The following is a 21,299-nucleotide window of genomic DNA, read 5'->3' on the forward strand; positions in this document are numbered from 1 at the left end:
GATTTTTCTTTTATGCCAAAAATCACTACACTATTAAGTAAAGATCATGTTCCATGAAGACATTTTGTAAATTTCCTACCATAAATATATAAAACGTATTTTTGTGAGTGAATGCAGCACAATCGCAATTTGGAAAACTTTAAAATTTTCTCAATGTTTCGATTTTTTCAGATTCCAGATTTTCAAATAGTTGTATCTCGGCCAAATATTGTCCTATCCTAACAAACCATACATCAATGGAAAGCTTATTTATTCAGCTTTCAGATTATGTAATCTCAATTTCAGACAATTGGACCATGTGACTGGTTTTGTGGTCCAGGGTCACATTTATTCAAATAACGTTCGAAATAACGAGGAATGATATGTTTTTATGGAATGTAGTGGAGTAAAAAAAGTATGATATTATGCTTTGGAATGAATAGTGAAGTAAGAGTAAAAAATTCCTAAATAAAAATACTATAGTACAGTACCGAGACTTTTCTTACTGTCCACTGCAAATAAAATTTATTTGGCCCTTATCGCGCAGCAGAACCATTAAAGAAACACTGTAGTCTAAAAAAAAGGTATCATCAACTGGTCAATAACATTTGATTTACTCACATTTGATTTTAGTCACATCTGGTGCATAGTGAGTGTCAATGTTCAATCCTGAGTAGATCTATTGTGTGCATGTAAAAAAGGTCTTTAGGAATAGGGAGTTTACTATGTACTTCCAAATTATTCCCTCACTGCTGTTTTCTCTCTCTCTCTCTCTCTCTCTCTCTCTCTCTCTCTCTCTCTCTCTCTCTCTCTCTCTCTCTCTCTCTCTCTCTCTGTGTGTGTGAGTGTGTGTGTGAGTGAGTGAGTGAGTGAGTGAGTGAGTGAGTGAGAGAGTCATTATTAGCACACTTCATCTTCGATGTTCTCTCTTAAGAAGTCTCTCCTGCTAGTTTTTGACAATGTGTCACTCCTCAGATCGACTCTTCCATGAAAACCTCCCATCAACCTTGCACTCCACATTTACGTACGCTCTTGAGTAGGAAAACCCACACTCATTCTGCAGTGTAGTGCTCTTAAGGCTCTCAAACACTTTAGTGTTGTTCTTTGGCTAATGTTTACAAATCCTTCCTAATTCCAACCGAGTCGCCACACACAAGCACAGAAAAGATTTGTTCAGCCTCACAGTCAGAGGCTTGCCGCAGTTCAGCAGGGAAGAGGATAAACAAACAACCAGAGAAGAGAGCAAAAGACAGACAGACACAGACCACATATAATGATTAGAATCTTCTAAATCAACAGACTGAGTGAACACATTCTAGCAAGAGTTGTGCAAGTTATGTGTGTGTTACTTTAGCTGTTCTATTAGAATTTATCAATTTATTTTATTAGAATTTTGAATGTATCCAAATCTGTGAAGATGAATCATAAAGAAAGTAATAATTTTAATTAGTATTATATATATATATATATATATATATATATATATATATATATATATAATCTTTAAGGGGTTAGGATTTAAGTCAAGATTAGTCTGTCTGTATGTATGTACTGTATATATATATATATATATATATATATATATATGAAATATATGAAAATTATATATATATATGAAATCTTTGACATAAACACTATTTTCTCAGCTTTTTGTTCAATATGTTTGTGTCTTTTTTTAATGAAACTTACCCACGTACAAGTATTGGTAAAAAAGAATGCATGAAACTAGTACAAAATGCTGGCTGGCTTAAATATAAGGAATAATTGACAACAGGGAAAAAAGGTGAGAGAGAGAAAGAGAAATTGGGCGTGTGATATGACCTGCATCTGTCTCGGCTCTTAGCATAGTCTCTACAAATAGCTAATAGTAATAGCTCTACACTTTTATAAGGGAAAGTGTATGTTTTTGGTCCTATTACTGGTCAATGTTTCTTTTTTCAGAGTGTGTCTCTATGCAGAGCTTTATTGTATTGGGGGAGTGGGGGTGGGGGGGGATGCTGAAATAGTGAAAAGTAGCAATCAAGGTATTTAATAAATAATCAAGTAAAAAAACAAATGAAGGTCCCTGAATGCCAAACAGTCATATTTTTTTCTGTTGTTGATGGAGGTGTTATGTACAGTAGCTTTTCATCTCATGTCTCTAGTGTTTGTCAGCACTGTAAGTGACTGCTGCTGGTATCCGCTGCTACATTAATGTGACAGTCTGCAGTCGTAAGTGTTATTAACGGTTAGCGCTGAAAGTGCTTCTGTCAGTGACTTACGTATCTGTGGTCAACACGGTCTCTTCTGGGCTGTTTGTCAAATTCTTGTGTCTAGTTCACACTTTATAGTACAATGCAGTACCATGATGGGTATTTATGTGTTGTTCTTTATTTATGTATTAAGTTTTTATATTGTGTTGTTTATATATATATATATATATATATATATATATATATATATATATATATATATATATATATATATATATATATATATATATATATATATATGTTTTTGAAATAAGGTTTTTGCTCTTGTTGTGAACTGAATGTGTGATTGAGATCTTGTTAATTAAGTTGTCAATACTAGAAAAGAATTAGAGTATAAATTAAATTGAATTGTTGAAACTGTTAATGGAGTTACAGTATACATCTGAAGATAGGATTATTGTGAAATAGTTCACTTTCACACGCTCAATAGCTAGGTGCATTCTGTAGGATAACATCACTTTACTGAATAGTTTGTTGTTTTTTTACTCTAACTTACCACTTATCATTGATTCACGACATGCATCTTCCTTATATCCCATTTCCCATGCTTCTCTACATTATTTTGTACCAACCATACAATGTATCTGCAGAACTTGGTTGCAGTCTTTTGCTAATAGTTTAAATACATGAGAAATACGATTTGTTGCAACTTCATTATATAAATGGTGCATTTCCATGTACTTTAGTGTGAATATGTGTCCACAAATTGCCTTGGCAACAGTGCACATATGCAGTGTGTGTGTGTTCTGTAAATAGACGAGCCTGAGTGGCTGTCCACTGTGAGAGTCTATTTTAGCTGTGCACAGGAAAACAGGCCACTGGTCATCTCAGCAGTCTAAACTGAACACCCTCATGCCAAATACATAATTGCCCAACTATATTAATTCACTGTTTATGCAGACACACCCACAGTTGTAAGCACACACACACTACTACTGTATGACAGTACTGGTTTACAGAGGTATTTCTAGTTTCTCCTCTGTAATGTTACCCATGACAGGTAAAACCGATAAATTCAGCTATAAATGTTTTCTTGCAGTTTTCTGATAAATTTGCAGAATGTTGTTCCTGGAGCAGTCTATGTGGCCTCCTGCTGGGAATCTAGCAGCCTGCCATGTCTTGTTCTGTACATGCATTCTACCAGAACTGGGGGGAAAAAAAGTCATAGCATCTAATTATATAGTTGCATTCTAGAATGTTCTGAAATTCCTCAATTTTCTAAAAAACTTTCCATGGTCAAAAAAAAAAAGTTTTACTTTTTGGATTATGTGTGCTTTATAACAGTGGAAGTGATTAAAGTTTTGCTGGCAATAAGCCTGGTTCTCCACTGACAGGCATCCAAAAGTAGCATTGTATTCTGACGACATAAATGTTTTAGCAAGCAACATATACAGTAACTAACCATATTTCAATATGTTATAGTGAGTGCACTTTTATCCATGAAATTAGCTTGAAATTTGAGCACCATGTCACTTTCTGCACTTCATCCTCCCCTTTCATCCTCTGTGTTATTAATTTGTTGTTTAAAATATTCAGCTTAATAACTCACTTTATGCTCTCAGTTCATTTGAGTGTGAACGACATCACCCATATCTCTTTTGGGTGAGCTGACGTGCGGCATGTGCTTAACTGCTCTTCAAAAGGAAAATGAATTTTTACATGACTCCCGGCTTCATAATATATTTGAGCAGCAGATAAATTTCCCTGCGTCTGCGTCTGTAATTACACTCTAAGCCATGTGTTTTTACAGCCTGCTTAACAGAGGGAAATTATCTCCTCAAAACCAACCACAATTAATGGATCCACTTTGCTGGTATACTTGTGCAAAAACATTGTAATGACATTTAGCAGAAAATTGCCTCTTCTTGAAATATAAGAGAAAAGATTAGGCAAAGCTCACGCCTCACTGAGTCACTCTAAGTGGCTCATTCATTTTAAACCGAGATAAAGATTGCTATATGTGTGCTGTGGATCTACATCTTGTTGTAATTGCTATATAGTCATAGCTTCAGATGGCACGCCCATGGCCTGCCCACAGTCCAGTCACTTACTGTCTGAAGTATATTGCACACAAAAATGGCAAGAACTAACATTTGTCACTTGCACTCTGATTGGCTGGCATTACTCAATCCATAGGCAAAGTCATTTTTACATGGTACCAGGTGGATTTGCCAAAGGTTTTCAGGTTAGTGGCATCAAATCTCTTAAAAGATATTTAAGTATACTTGGTATACTTAGCATAGCATTACCTCATTTTATATATCCGTTAGTAAAATTTATGATGGATAGCAATTCTAATCACTGCAATTCTTATCAGTCTGCACATTTCTTCAGTTTTTTCTTTTCACATAGAAACTATGACTTTAATTGTTGGTCATACGGTTTCTTTCAGTCTAAGCTGCCACTTTTTGAACAAAATGCACTGAAAATCTGCTAAATGAACACAATAGATGACTAAGTAATCAGATGTCGCTGATGGAATACAAAATGAGAAGAAACATAAACTGTCAAACTAAAAGTCTGTAATTGATCAGACAAGTGCAAAGTTAAAGAAACTTAAATAGACACATTCATAAATCACGTAGGTCCATAAATCAATCTATTTGTGATTTTGTTTTAGTTATTAAAGTAAATCTGCATTTTTTTATAGATATTCAAAATGTATCCTGCCCATCCCAACTGAAGGTAACTTCACAATAGTCTAAGTAAAACTTTTCACAAATGCATTTTGTGAGAAAGAATGATTTAGTTGTACACTACAGGCAACATATAAAAACGATTTGGTTGTTCTATAACACAAGCTTCATGATTTGAACCTAGTGAGCCACCGTAGATTTGTGCAGTTTCTCCAGCAAAACAGATTTTTGGCAGGCCCCTGCTATGCTATTAGTGAGCACTAACAATTTTATTATTAGAAAAGAAATGGTGTGTCTCACAACTCAAGTATTATGGCATTAGCACCATTTGAGTTTGACAGCTGGAAGGATAAACTTTCATTTTTTCGCAGTTTATGGACAGTGAACCGCAGTCAAAAAGGCTTTTGAGTACTTGCAGCTCTTGGTGTTGGTTTAAAGCTGCAGCCTTAATCCCATCTTCTGTCTTCACTGCAGAAGTTGATTGCTACAGCAAAGATTTGTTCCAACATTTTTGTGAATTTTTTTTAATTTTTTTTAAACATATTTTCTAACAGGAAATGTTTTGACACACACTGTTAGAGGCTAGACAGCTCTACACTTGTGTGGCATGTTGATTTCATGGGTGCCGTTAAAGAGGAAACTACCAAAAGCTCTTCTGAATGTTCGCATTGCCTTTTGATTCCATCGTCTTTTTCATTTGAAGCGCATTACATCTTTGTGTCCAAACCCACATTCTGGATTATAATCGCCTGTTAAGACAAACTCCAGCAGTAAAACCACAACAAATGATCATTTAATTCTCTCATAAATGTCATCTGAAAACTCTAAACTTTGAAAGTATTGTGAGCTTTCCATAAAATACATTTGCAAAAACAGAATGGCAAAATCCATGGCCTGTCCCTGCTATTGAAAACTTTGTGGTGTCAATTTAACGTCATAAAATCAAGTGTTATGGCTTTTAGGCTATCTATGCTAGTGTAATGTTAAAAGTTGGCAAAATTAACATTTAACAGACATGCATATTAAAAATGTACAGACTTTATTTTTTTAGGCCAAAAATATTGGAGACTCATCTTTCAAAATTGTATTTTTGCCCCAAAGAATTTTCTCTAGAATGAGTAAATCACTACCAAATGATGCCATATTCTGTTCTGTCTAGCAATATCAAATAGGAAATTGTGGCTCATAGCTGTGATTAAAAGGAAAAAAAGGAGGGGGGAAGGCGGTTTAAAAGAAGGACGATATGTCAAATTCCAACTTTATGTTTTAAGAGGAAATACATCAACTCATGAAAGAAAATTGCACTCATTAAGCGACTTCATGGAGTCTTTAGTGATTTTCTTTGGTGAGTTATTTAAGATGGTGTAGTTTTGACATTTAATACTATTCTGGAATGAATCATTGTTTTACCGTTATGAATGCTGTTGACCCAGAATAGATATAACAAAGTATAAGAAGTGTATTTTCATAGGTCAGAGCATGAATAAGCAAGTGATGTTTTTACCATTTCAAGGAGACATTTACATACGTATGTGTGGAACGTGTAGCACTCATCACTGAGTTGGACCTGGGCCTCAAGCGATCAGAGTGGGTGGAAGAGGAAATCCAAGAGTACTCAATAACCTACGATGCATTGGGTGAAAACCCCCACCGGTGTGCGTCACTCTTCAAGACATTTTCCAGACTGCTCCGGATGATGAGCTGAGTCCAAGACTGAACATTTTTACTTGCCCTTAGAGATCTATGAACTAAGAATTAACAATACTTCTACAGCATTTATTAATCTTAGTTAATGTATACTTTCAACATTTAGTAATACATTATTTAAATAGAATGTTGTATTTGTTAACATTAGTTAATGTACTGTGAACTAACATGAACAAACAATGAACAGCCGTATTTTTAAAAACTGTAACAAATGTATTGCTCATTGTTAGTTCATGTTAGTTAATACATTAACCAACGTTGACAAATGAACCTTGTTGCAAAGTGTTACCATGTTAATGTACTGCTATGTGGATTTTCACCCTTGTTCATCCTATTCTCTATTGTATTTCTTTAAATGGTAAAACGGGAAGATTTGATATCCAATTTATACAATACACGAAACACCACAAATAATAGGAGGGAATTCAGATTGATAGGGACACTTTTCCCCCTGTAATCTCAATGGCAAAACGTGTCTAAATCAACATGACTTCACCTTAAATAACTTTGAAAGGGTTAATATATATTTAAAATATAAATCAGTATGGTAAGTATGTGGGTCTCATTTAGATTTCACATGAAAACGCTTGAAGAGAAAATAAGAAAATAATTGTAGTTAGATATAATGTAATGATAAAACACAATTGCAGAGTGTTACACAGGACTTTATTTAAACAGATAAACTGCTAGCATCAACCTCCACCATAAGTCCGATCTAGAAGTTCTTTTGTTGTTTCCAAGAGTCTAATAAGAACCCCCCAGCCCAGAGAAACGCCTCCAGATATGAACCAGTGTACTGCAGACTGTGCAGAAATTCCCACTCCCCTGTGGGGATCATCTTTTCACAGAGAAAATTAATATTCCATTCCCCCCAACCCCCTCAACTCCAATCGCACTCAAAGCAGGAAGACTATATGATGTCTCTCCATATCTGCATAAGTTCATTTGTGGATTTGTGAATAATAATTGTAAATTCTTGGTCTAATCACCCATCATGCAGGGCCTGTTTAGGTCTTTCACACACATATGTACAGATTATTCATAGATAAAATGAAGAAAAAAAAGATAGTTATACTAAATATACTAAACTCTATACCTGTAACTCACCATATAGCATAATTCCAGGAAAATCATGTGTTCTATTCACAGTCAAGACATACTGATAAACTGTATATGCATTTTAAAAGCCCAATACATACTCTAAAATATATGAATGTAAACTTTTCTTGCTAAGCAAGCTTGCATTCTCAGCGTTGCCACAAGGGGTGCTATATCAAACATTGGCATAAAGTTCTATGGTCTGTTTTCCCTTTCAGTCCAACTACTGTCCTTGGAAAGTAACAATTGACAGAGAATTTTAATGAACGGGTTGAAGTTAGCATGCTACCTAAAGCTTATTTAGGTTTAATGACAGAAATATGAAGGCAACTCTATTTCTTTAAGCATGTTTTGTTACCAGAAAACCTTTTCCAAATCCATAATATTCTGTTAACAATATCAGGAATTGTTCTTGCATACTGGCAGGGGACTTGAAAAGGAAACCTCAGTGAAAAATCTCTAGTATTTGTCTATTCATAAAATTGGCACACTCTTTCTGAGAAGGGGTCATGGGTCTTTGAGTATGGTTATGGTTATATTGTAAACCACAAAATCAAGATGATAACTGCTGATTACCACAGAGGCACACTCCTAGTAAACAATTAACCTGACCAGCTTTGAGACATCATAGCCAACCTGCAAGATCTACCTTTGTGTTTGTCTAAAAAGCCGGTCAGAACAGCCTGGGGACTCATGACAAAATGAAAAAAAAAAAAATAAATAGAATAAAAAAATAAATAAAAATAATAATAAAATTGGTTAGTTAATCTTGAAAAAATTAAAAGGTTCTACAACAGAGAATGCCATACAAAAAAATGTGGCTCCTTAAACCGTCTTTGTGCTGGTTCTTCAAAGAATGTGCTACAGTTTTTTTCGATTGCTAAACGACAGTGGGCACAACTGGAGTCACATGTGCAAAACTCTAACTATAGTCTGCACAGCAGCAGTTCATGTGGACCAAACTCTAGTTCATTTTTCATTGCTTGAACACAGTTTTCAAAACTCTACACACTTATCCCATGACTTTAACCACAACCTGCACAACACTGTGGATTTACAGCACTTTGTTCAAATGCTAACACACTGCTGTCAAAACTGTGAACCACACATTCAAAACAGAATAGATTTCATCCTTGTGCCTGATGCTAGAGGGAGGCAGGATTAGCCCCTCAATTATTTGTTCGAATTACAGTATGCACTTTTAGTTTCTACCTTTTTTTTCTCATCTATCTATAAATTACAGAAACGTCTGTCTGTCTGTCTGTCTGTCTGTGTGTGTGTGTGTGTGTGTGTGTGTGTGTATGTCTGTTACTCGCATATCTCTCGAACCGATTGATTTCAATCTCGACAGGTGTCTCGCTACAGGCACGAGTAAGTGCAGTGCCAAGTTTGACGTTGTTTGGATGAGAAATGCTAAAGATATCGTTAAAAATATCAGTAAAAGAAGCACTTAGAAGGTTGTGGTTTAAAAATAAACATTCTGACATTAGAGGGTTGTATCATTCAAAGAAGCTCCAACAAGGTTGTGGTTTAAAAATAAACATTCTGATATAAACACGATGAAAACCATATTTTCTGTTTCAAACTTTCACATAGCATCTTTAGGTTATAATAACATAAACAATTCAAATCCAGATTTTGATTTTCAATTTTTTTTTTATAAAAACTGATTATTTTTTCCCAAAAATGCAATAAATTCATGACACTTTTCAAAATGCAATTAATCCATTGAATCAATATAAAAGTTATTTTTTATCATATTGAAACTGTTGAAATCAGCCATCGCTAATATCTCCTGAACTTTTTTGACGGCGATTAGCTGCTCACAAAAACTGATTTTGCACGGGCACTTTGCACTGCTCCCTGAATCGACGCGCTTATTCATTTGTGGATGTAAACTGAATCTATAAGTCAGCTATGCTGTTTACTTCTGAATATTATATTTCATTCTGGTGCGCTTAACGTTATCGCTGCTGTGTAATAGTAGCCTATGCTATTCACCAACTAAACATATCCTATTCAATGCGTTCACAGTCTCTTTCACGGGCATCATTTGTAGTAGCCTATTCACAAACTGTTTGCTCAAGCGTTTTCTCGGAGTTCACTGTGTGCTTTCTACCATGTACAAATAAAAATGTCACTGAACTTTTGCTGTGTAATTGTAACAATGTGCACTCAAACACCAAACCAACAATGACTAAAAACACACTTAAAAACTGATTTTGCACGGGCATTTTGCGTGTCTGTCTGTCTGTGTGTCTGTCTGTCTGTCTGTGTGTCTTTTAACCACATATCTCTCGAACCGTTAGTCCGATGGATTTCAAATTCGACAGGTGTCTTGCCACGGGCACGAGTAAGTGCAGTGCCAAGTTTGACGTTGTTTGGATGAGAAATGCTAAAGATATCGTTAAATATATCATTTTTAAAAGGTTGTGGTTTAAAAATAAACATTCTGACATTAGAGGGTTGTATCGGTCAAAGAAGCCCCAAGAAGGATGTGGTTTAAAAATAAACATTCTGACATAAACACTCAGTCAGCTACACTGTTTACTTCTGAATATTATAGTTTGGTTCCAGAACGTGATAAATCCATTTTGATTAATTTTAGTAAAAATGTGTTTTCTTTACCAAGAAAGTGGCAAGATGAAAACCACTATTTTCTGTTTCAAACTTTCACATAGCATCTTTAGGTTATAATATCATAAAAAATTCAAATCCAGATATAAAAAACGGATTATTTTTCCCAAAAAATGCAATAAATTCATGACACTTTTTTTTCAAAATGCTATCATATTGAAACTGTTGAAATCAGCCATCACTAAGAAATATCTCCTGAACTTTTTTGACGGCGATCAGCTCACAAAAACTGATTTTGCACGGGCACTTTGCACTGCTCCCTGAATCGACGCGCTTATTAATTTGTGGATGTTAACTGAATCTGTAAGTCAGCTATGCTGTTTACTTCTGAAGATTTCATTCTGGTGCGCTTAACGTTATCGCTACTGTGTAATAGTAGCCTATGCTATTCACCAGCTAAACATATCCTATTCAATGTGTTCACAGTCTCTTTCACGGGCATCATTTGTAGTAGCCTATTCACAAACTGTTTCCTCAAGCATAGCGTTTTCTCGGAGTTCACTGTGTGCTTTCTACCATGTACAAATAAAAATGTCACTGAACTTTTGCTGTGTAATTGTAACAATGAGCACTCAAACACACCAAACCAACAATTACTAAAAACACACTCAAAACCTGATTTTGCACGGGCATTTTGCACTAGCACTTAGAAGGTTGTGGTATTCATAAACACTCAGTCAGCTACACTGTTTACTTCTGAATATTATAGTTTATTCACAGCCATCATTTGTAGTAACCTAGCCTGCTCCCTGAATTCAATGCGTTCACAGTCTCTTTCACGGGCACCAAACCAACAATTACTAAAAACACACACAAAAACTGATTTTGCATGGGCATTTTGCACTAGTTACTGTAATTCCGTAAATTACTACAGACTATTGAAGCAAACTGCTAATTTCCATTTACCTTAAAGAATTGTTATGTTCTAAAAATTTAAATAAATCATGTGAAAGAATGTCACTCTTTTCTTTGAAGAAAATATTACTTTGTATGAAGTCACTGAAATTGTTCAAACTGTAAAGATGAAAAGTTTGTATTTTCTGTACTGGTGTTTGATGCTAGTGTTTTTACTCTCAGTGTGTTCTGAGTGACAGTGTGTGTTATCTCAGTGAGGGTTGTGCATAGTGTTTTCTGTAACATAATATCATGTTCTTGATAATATAGTAGCATGATAACACTGTGGCCTCACAGCAAGATGGTCCCCAGTTCAAGGTAATATTTGTAATTAGATTACATTACTTTTTAAATTACAGTTTTTATTGGTTACATAATATTTACATAATATATGAATACATAGTGTTTAAAAATAGCAGTATATTATTAATAATTTATTTATTCTCCATTTGTTATCTTGTAAATGTCCCTTTCTAAATAAATAAATAAATAAAAGCCTATTGCTTATATGTGCGTAATGTCTTCAAAGGTTTGTGGAACTGCCCACACAGACCTGCGACTAGTTAGATGGCTTAAAATGCTTAAGCCATCTTAAAATGAAGAAGCCTCAAAGTATAAACAAATAAGTTTAATCCTTTTTTTTTATTTTTTTTTTTTACTTTTTTTATGATTTATGTATTTTAATTTAACATTTTTAAGATTTTATTAATTATAACCTTTTCATCAGAGTAAGAACCCCAGTTTGGGAAACCCTGATGTAATGTAATGTTTAATGTACTTCATGTTGTTGATTATAAAGAATGGAATTGATGTTCTTTCTATTTGTATTTTTATATCAGTATAAACAAGTTAGGAAAAAAAAAAATCTAAAATAAATCAGATTAGATAAAAAATGTGTTATGTACTAGATGTAGTACATAACACATTTTTTGTTGTACTACTTTTGTCATGTAATTTGTATTCAGTAATTGACTACATTTTGTGAGTAATCTACCGAACACTGTGTGTGTGTGTGTGTGTGTGTGTGTGTGTGTGTGTGTGTGTGTGTGTGTGTGTGTGTGTGTGTGTGTGTGTGTGTGTGTGTGTGTGTGTGTGTGTGTGCGTGTGTGCGTGTGTGTGACCATCCAAAGTTAAATATTTAATACAGCATTGTCCATAAACTTGTTACAATCTAAAATCCAAATGCATAAAGTGAAATAACTACATGGCAATTGTTCAGTAGCAGTCTACCAGTGTACAGCACCTAATAACCTAATGTTCAGAATACAGTATAAAAAGTGAATCTCAATTTGTAAGAAAGCAATGCATGTGTACTTGAACAAATGCGTGAGCATTTCTTCAGTAGTAAATGGGCCTTGTTTTGTGGGGCTGCTGTTTTATAGCAGGATGCATTTTTTCACGCTCAGCTTTAATAATGCCCTTAGAATACACAAACACTTCAGTCCCAGAAAACACGAGGGTCAGTGAAGAGCCCACAGCTTCTGTACAGTAGCCTAAACATTCTCTTGCTTTGAATTTGATGTGTGTCAATTGACCGTTCGCAAAGACCCGCCCCTTTTAATTAATGTTGCTCTGTCCGACAAGCCACGTCGCTCTCATGCCCCACCATGTTCTCACGCAGTGAAACATACATAGCGGAGCAGAGAGGACACTGACAACGTGCTGACAGACAGGACAGACCAGATTACTTCTGATATGAAACAAAGTCTCAGCTTTCAAATTTGGTCATTTTTTAACAAAATAAATAAATACCGTTTTGTGGCTCTTAAATGTGTCTGACAGATCGCTGTAGAGCCTCAGTTAAAGCTGCTCGTGAACCGATCTTCTCTTCCTTCTAGTTAATTTATAGCATCAAAGAAACATAAATGAACATAAGAAAGAATGAAACTCTCCTGACTGCTTTGTCAGACAAAAATGGCGTATTCGTTATGATTGGTCAGATAGCCTGTCAATCAAACTCCCTGCGAAGGGTCAATTGAAATGTGTCCCTCTGATGTTGAAAGCAAATCAAGTATGAGGGGGAAGAAGGGATTTTTCAGACATTTAATAACAAGAACAGTTAACATACACTTCAAAGATTTCACTATTCCTTTGTGTCTTTTTTCGTTTCTTTCAGTTTTGCTTGCGAGGTCAGGCTGAACCTTTACCTTCTCTCGTTGTCACTCTCTTTCAAACCACTTCTAATGGACCTGTTTACATCAAGGATAAAATCTTATTTTTTTTACTCAGATTTACTTAGATTTGTGTCACAGACCATGTGTGACCACAGGTCATGTGTTCATACCGTTTTCACTTTTTTTTTTCAGACCTACAAATATTAGCTTTGTTCGTGGTGTGAATAATTTGATTCACTTCACACTGCCTTTTTTTCTCACGCTTGGTGTGAAGTTTCATATTCTGCGTTTTGCCTTTTCGCTTTGCTCGCATTTGAATAGCTTGCCATTTTCATTTACATTTTTTTTACGCTTTTGGAGTGAATGGTTTTGTATTTTTGCTTAACCGTGCACTTTATTGTAGTGTGATTGTCAGGTTGACTGCTGATTCCTGTAATTGAACAGTGAATTATACAACTCCCCACTGAAACCTCAACCGTTCCTCACAAAATGAAAGACATTCTAATTCTTAAACCAGCAATGAAGCTTCTGCCATAGCAAGTGCTCCCCCTGCAAAACCAGCCACATCTCTTAGATTTCTAACTAAACGTATTTCTCCCCTTCCCGATGCACTTAATATTTCAAACAGCCTCTTAACTGACATTTGGCTTAATTAAATGGATCTGGGCTTAAGAAAAATGCTCTGAACATTATAGAAATATAGTTATTACTTAAATGGAGTTTGTTGGACAAAGACTCCAGTATTATTATAATTAAACAAAATCTGCAGCATATGGTGGGGTAGAGGGCACACTTGTAAATAATCAGCGTGAAAGCTTTTAAGTGCGCACAAATTCACTTAAGTTTTCTGTAAGACTGTAATCTTGAACCCTATCCATGTGGTGTTGTGCATGTGGGTGTGCGCTGTATGTGTGTGTGTGTGTGTGTAAATGAACATTTTCTAAACTGATATATTTATATTGTAAAGACTCCCTGGAGTTTGTGAGCTGTTCATCTGCTTTTGGAATATTTGAAATACAACAAAAGAGGTGGATGGGTATTTTCTATCTTTCTGCAGACAATGTGACCTTTCTCACCCCAGTTTCCTACTGTAATTCTCTTCCCTATTAACACACCCACCAGCCCTCCAGTTTTCTTCTCCTAATCCATCAATGCCGCTGTTTTCTGACACATACACTATTGCTGGCAGTCCATTACACTTGTACTAGCGCTCGGTCTTACACCCCTAAACCTTTATACACTCTTATTACGGTAATCTGCAGCATCCTGACACATTCCCACACTCACACATCTCCAGGGAAGGGTCCTGCGCCTGGGTCTCCTGCATGCAGCGCTGCAGCCCGCTGCGGACAGAAATAGCCTCCATGCGGGCTCATATCTAGAGATTCATTCCCTCTGGCAGGAAGTTGTGATATAGTTACAGTTATTTTTGTTGTCTGTCTGGGCAGAGTTTTTGCGACACACCCTGGCAAGAGGGTCAATATTTGTCATAAAAAGCCTCGGCTGAGTTGTCCAGCTTTGCCCTCGGGGGACTGCTGGAAGTGTGTGTGAGACTCTTCTAGTGAGTCTTAAATTCGATACAATTCAAACATTTCACACATTATGCATTTGTGTCTGATGCGTGCATGGTTGAGGACATGCTAATTTCAAGATGACATGTATACATATAAGCATGGCATATTTCTGTTTTCTTTCTTGTTTAAATCTTCCAGAATTTTGTCTCTGTCAAACCCGCTTGTCACTATTGTTTACTCACCTTGAACACCTTATACAGTGTCATAACTAGGCGTGACACAATAATATTCCACCATTAAGCAAATTTTCTGTCCGCACTGAAAGCAGAAATGCTGCAGTATGCAACAAAATCACAGCCTGAACAATCAAAACAGAAAATTGTGTGGATTAGTTCCCTCTATTTGCGCACTCTTGTGCATTTGCAATGCACTGCACAGCTGTGAATGAATGTAAAACTAAGAACACATACAGTGTATTTTATTTTAACTTCTGTGAAGTTTCTATAGATGCCATAGATTTATTTTTTATTTTTTTGTTACTGTTTGAGGAAATTAAGAAACATTGGATATTACATGACAATCAAGCATGCCTCAAGCATTCATGACAATCAAGCATTCATTTTTTAAACGTTTAATATGCATGACGAGTTGGATTTCTGTCCAGTGAGTTCTGTGTAAATTACATGAAGCCTAATAATCAGAAGACAAAATGTAGTGTTACTTGTCGTTATTGTGCCTGATTAGGACTGTAAAAATACAGTCACTTTCACATAACTTTCCTCAGGGATCCAACACCCCTATGAACACAAACACGATGCACCACTTTGACCTCCACAGAAAAAAGAAAAAAAAAAGCACTGCGGAAAGCATCACAGAGGGACAATTTTACAAGGTTGCCAAGTAGCAAGAATACGGGAAGTGTACACAGTAAACACTGAAACATGAACATAAAAAGGTCTGGATGACTGCTTTGATATAATGCAGAAAGAACAAGAGGACTTGTTAAACCTTTTTTGGGTTGGTGTCTCTGGATGCTCCTGGTCAAGGGTATCCCATCCTGCTCCTGGGAGGCCACTTTCCAACAAAGTTAAGCTCCAGCCCTAATTAAACAGACATGAGCCATCTAATCAAGGTCTTCAGGGTCAGTAGAAACTTCCAGGCAGGTGTGTTGGAGGTAAACTCTGCAGGAAAGTGGCCCTCTAGGAGCAGGATTGGACACCCTTGCTCTTGGTTAATTTAAATTCATTTAAGAATTTGGACACTCTGACAACTATTATAGTATCAATTCAGACAATAACCAGCTTGACCTTCTCATGAGCTTAAAAGATCAACTGCAAACTTGGAAAAAGCTTAAATAAAATAAATTCAGATTTCAAAGATTGCACATTTGTCATTGACTGGGGAAGTGCCCTTAACTCTTTTCCCGTCATTGATGGAGTTTTTTTTTTTTTTTAAGCAGAGGCTCTGTTCTTTCTTTTGATATATTGCATGTTCAAATATTCACAAAACAAAATATTCTGGGGGCCATGAAACTTAAATGAAAATAATCAAACACGCTGATGGTGACTGGCAACTTTTTTTCAAAAACGCGGGCAGGAAAAGAGTTAAAGAGACAACTTTGTACCTTATCTACACAAGTTCATATTAGTACCTTAGACTCTAAGGCTTAGTGTATAGTAATATGTACCCTTCAGGTATTACTATAAACATTTTAGGGGTAAATAAGGCACGGAAATGTCTCTTTCAGGGTACTGGCCCGTTAACAAGCTGTTTTAGCCCCAAAGGTACAATTTTGCACAAATAAATAAATAAAATAATTCTGAGAGTAAGTTATTTCAAACATTAACCTGTAGTAAATATTAGAGAAAAACAAATTCTGGGTATTTGCTTTGTCAATGTTGTCAAAAGTCTGGCTTTCCATTAAACTTACCTTAGACTAGACGTTCAGGTAAATTTAGGGCATGCAGTTTTTCTGCTCAGTCAGGGTATGTTTAAATGACAATGATGTACTAAAAACAGAAAAGGTTTTCCTTTTTTGTTTTTCAAGGACAGACACAGATCCGTGAAAACAACTAAAAACACTGTATTATGCACGCCAGGCCACTAGTTGGCAATGTCACTTTGTAAAAAAAAAATAAAAAAATGTGCCTATAGCCTGAACAGGTAATACGCATGCACATGACGTCGCAGTTTTCATAAAATCTTTGTTTTGTTTTTTTTAGATGATAATGGTATCATTTTCAAAAACTTGCACTTTGAAACCTGTTTTTAAAAGTTTGCATTTCCAGCCCCCCAAAATTTTGTTGTTGTGGAAATTAATGGTCAAAACACATAAAGGGCCCTATTTTAACGATCTAAGCGCAATGTCTTAAGCACAGGACGCAAGTGCACTTAGGGCGTGTTAATCCCCTTTTGCTAGTTTTAACGTAATGGGTGTGTTTTGGGCGTAACGTGAAATAAACCAACCAAAGTCTCATCTCCCATTCCCTTTAAAAGCCAGTTGCGCTCACGCCATGGTGGATTGCTATTTACGTGACGGAATTTGCAAGCGGAAAAACTGAACATGTCTCCAGAGCGCAAACGGATCTGTTGGTGCACGAGGTTAAAGCACACAAGCAGACCATCTACGGGACAAGCTGGATTCCACCATATCTTTATGTACACAATATTAATATTTTGCATTGTAATCCTTTTATTTTTAATATTTGGCATGATTGTGTGCTGCTGCGCCCTGTGTGTGTAATAAGCAGAGTGGATGTGCGTTGTGGACCCGGCATATTACTAACTCACTCTTTAAATAAAAATATATATATATTGCGCCATTGACTTTAGACCAGCTTTTTGTTGGTCAATGGCGCAGTCTATTTCAGTTGCTTCAAAATAGCAACGCGTCAACAATGCGCCAGAACACACCTTGTTTTCAGACCAGCACATGCCCATGGGCGCAAATGCATTTGCTATTTAAAAAATGTAGCGCAGGACGAGAAAATGATAACTGCGTCAGGCTGAAACTAGCAAAAAACACTTGTGAATGAAGTGGAGGAGTTTTGCGGTTTCACAAAGGAAGATTCTTGGACAAGATCCTAAAACTTAATGTACATCTTGTGATCTTATGTCCTAAAAAAAGCATTTATAAGAATACAACCAAATAAGAGTAGATCTGTTCTTAAAACTATCTTAGGTAAGGGAATGCAGGCACACGTGCTTTATGGCCGACTAGGTTTTGGAACGTAGCTACAAAGCTAAAATAATGACTGTTGTAAATAAATCTTTATTCTCAGTTTTTGGAATAAAAAGTAAACATTGATAAACTAGCTTCAGCTTGTGGAAAGTTCATCTAAAGAGGCTGTTGTCTTGTCTAGCTTTTTGAATTGTGAGTGTGTAAAGAGATATGCATCAAGGGATGCTCAGAGTATAAAACATGATGCAAACAAGGGCCTTCACAACATCATTATATTCATGCCACCTATTGTCTTTTACCCTACAGAGGCATTTCAAGTCTTTTAAAGAGCTTCCCCCCCCTGAAGACATCTAAAGAGACGCCTTGACAGGTTTTTTTTCTTTATGCTTCACTCAAAATGTTAAATGAATTAGTCACATGTTGCTTCAGTTTTTGAGTTGTTTCTGTAAACTGAAACATTAGTCTGTTTGATCTGTTAATTTTTATACAGCGAAGACAGCCATCATACCATTGCTCATAGTTAGGAGAAGGGATTTGAACAAACTCTTAACCCCAAGTATTAAACTTCTCTGCTTAATCCATTTCCACGCTGTTTTTGCTTTTCACCAAATGGACAGTGACACAGATTTTGGAAATGGTATCCGGAGAGCATCTCTTCTCTTTTGATGTGCCGTATTCAAATCTTCTTCTCTTAGCCCCCGTCCTGACCTCTACTGTCAGCCTGCCAGATTAAACATCTCCTACTATTAAACATTTACACAGTATGAGAAAGTAAAAAAAAGAAAATTGACTGATCAAATTGTGAAAATTAATAAAATAATAATAAAATAAAAAAAATCCCTAAAAACACAAAATAAGTTTTGTAGAATTTTTGATGCATTGTTTTCAGTATTCTAAAGTGAGGTTTGTGTGAGAACATTTATTTATTTATTTACTTAAAATGTACAAATAAAAGGTTAATAAATAAATAAATAAATAAAAGGTACAAATTATTTGGTGATTTATAAATTGTCCATCACATACTGTTTAACCAATAAAATTCACATTATTAAGACACATTTTCTCCTCCTCAGTAGTATCCCCACAATATCTATGCAATAACTTTTTTTTAATGTATTAATGCTCGTGTATGGAATATTTCAGCTTGCTTTGAGATAGAGGTGCAGTGATGCCTTGAGTCAACTCCTTCCAACCATGAATATGTTAAGATGGTGAATGATTAGCGGCCGCTTGTTAACAGTCACACTTATGTTAATGTGATTTCCCGGAACTCACAGTTTTAGTGTGTGTGTGAGGAAGAAATAGAACGAGAGGTGTGTGTGTGTGTGTGTGTGTGTGTGTGTGTGTGAGAGAGCGTTTAGTTCGGTAGCGCAGTTGCTACTGACAGATGTGTTAGAGGATGTGGTTGAGGCTTTAGATGGAGCACTCTTCTGTCTCTGTCTCTGTCTCTCTCTCTCTCTGTCTCTCTCTCTCTCTCTTTCCTTTGTTGTTCTCACCCTCAAACACGGAAAGTCACAGAGCAGCTGAGGCGCTCAGAGATATCGCTCAGAGCTCACATGTAACATAATGGTGAAATAAAGGTAAATAATCCAAACATGGCACTTGTGTGATGATTCATCTGCTGTGATTGCTTCATTTAATTCTCTCTTTTTTTTCCAGTTCTTTCATGTTGTCTGTAAACACACTAAACACACACACACGCATGGTGCACACATACCATCGATAACAGCCTACTTGGCCAACCACATCCTAAGACATTCGTAGAATATTTAGTCTGTGGTCGGCATGGCTTCTGTCTGAATTGATCTGGATTGTTTCTGTTATTTAGTGCCGTTTACTAAATCAATTATGACTGCTACTATTGCTAAAAGTTAAAACCCTAATTGTTAACTTTTAGCATATAACATGGCACAAACTGGGCATGAATGAAACCCCAAATCATATGTTTTTCTAAACAGTTACGGGTAGTTAAGACTAACAATATTTGCCTACAAGATGATAAATTGGTTTAAAAATACCATAGACTTACACTGAAGGAGGAAACTTAACCATATGTAGGGACCAGAACATAAGAAATGCCCAAGCAACCACACAATACATGCTAAAAACCACTCACCTCCGGCACTTCCACTCTCTGCCCACTCTCTATAGTATTACATCATATACTAATTTATACATTAATTAAAAACTTTAAACATGTTATATGATGCACTTGTGTAGTATACCGTTCCACGTTTTTGACCTATAAGCATGAACCTCACCTTGCCAAAAACTCTGGAAGAAAAAAAAAATCTGTATATGCCAAAAATATGAAAGGGGCTAAAAGCAGTCTTTTTCAAAATCTGTTTTAACTATTTTTAACCATAACTATGGCTGTGCATGTGTCACACTTCAGGATTATAAAATAAATATTGTGGATAGTCTGCAACTAGCAGTTTCTCTGTGCTCCGGCTCTCATCACTGGAGATGGGTACTGTCTGGCTAAAGATATTTTTCTTGTGTCTTTCAATAGACAGTGAGAGTGCTAGTTTGCAGAAAGCTCAGGATGGGGGGAAGTGGAGAACGCTAATGCTCTTGAGGGAATAGACAAAGAAAGAGAGAGAGATAGAGAGAGAGAGAGAGAGTGCAAGAATTTATGAAAGTTGTATCATATCCTCTGGAGGTTCCTTCCTGTGTGTTTAACCTGTGTGTAGTGACATTAAATATGCTGTTTGATGCTGTGAAAATCCCATACAGTAAAATGATCTTCTTCTTTTTTCTTTGTACATTATGGTGTTCTTTGAAATTAATAATATGTAGTTTACTCCAGCTATATTTTTTATAGCATAAAATAAAACAGTATGTCACCAAAGGCAGTGAATTACAGTACAATGGGTTACCGCTGTGAACTTCATATAACACCAACACCCAAATTTGAATGTATTAATAATTAATAACATTGTTATTAATAGCTAATAATTAATAAACATATTAAGTTAAGTTATTTAGTTAATTACTAAGTTAATTATCCTAACTGTTTTTTTGTTTTTTTTATGATTACCAAGCAATGTAGGTAGGTGCATTTGTATATGTTTCTTCATCTTCAAGCATTTTTAATCTCTTTTCTAACTTGCGTACAACCATATTGCAATAAAGTATTGTCAGATTCATGTTGATCTGTTTCAGATAAAACTGAACACGCTTTTAGTGCCACATAATAGTGTTTCATTTATTTTAGAAAGTGTCACATAACATGCAAGAAGCAACGTTATATTATCACCTGAAATGGGCTCGGCAACAGGAAGGGC

The 21,299-nt window shown here is 35.8% G+C and overlaps 1 protein-coding gene across 4 annotated transcripts in view; it reads left to right on the forward strand.

Annotated features, from left to right (window-relative positions):
• mafa (MAF bZIP transcription factor a) overlaps positions 1 to 21,299 on the forward strand; it is a 162,320-nt gene that overhangs the window by 38,215 nt on the left and 102,806 nt on the right. Inside the window, exon 3 of one of the 4 annotated variants that reach the window (XM_084124759.1) lies at positions 18,319 to 18,380. The exons of 2 other annotated variants lie outside the window; for them this stretch is intronic. The gene's annotated coding sequence lies outside the window, so the exon portion shown is untranslated. Of the gene's footprint in view, positions 1 to 6,380; positions 6,588 to 18,318; positions 18,381 to 21,299 lie in introns of those variants that run through there. One more of the 4 variants, XM_084124758.1, reaches the window with a different exon arrangement.

Source organism: Abramis brama (genome assembly GCF_963993115.1).
Source record: "Abramis brama genome assembly, chromosome: 9".
Lineage (NCBI taxonomy): Eukaryota > Metazoa > Chordata > Actinopteri > Cypriniformes > Leuciscidae > Abramis > Abramis brama.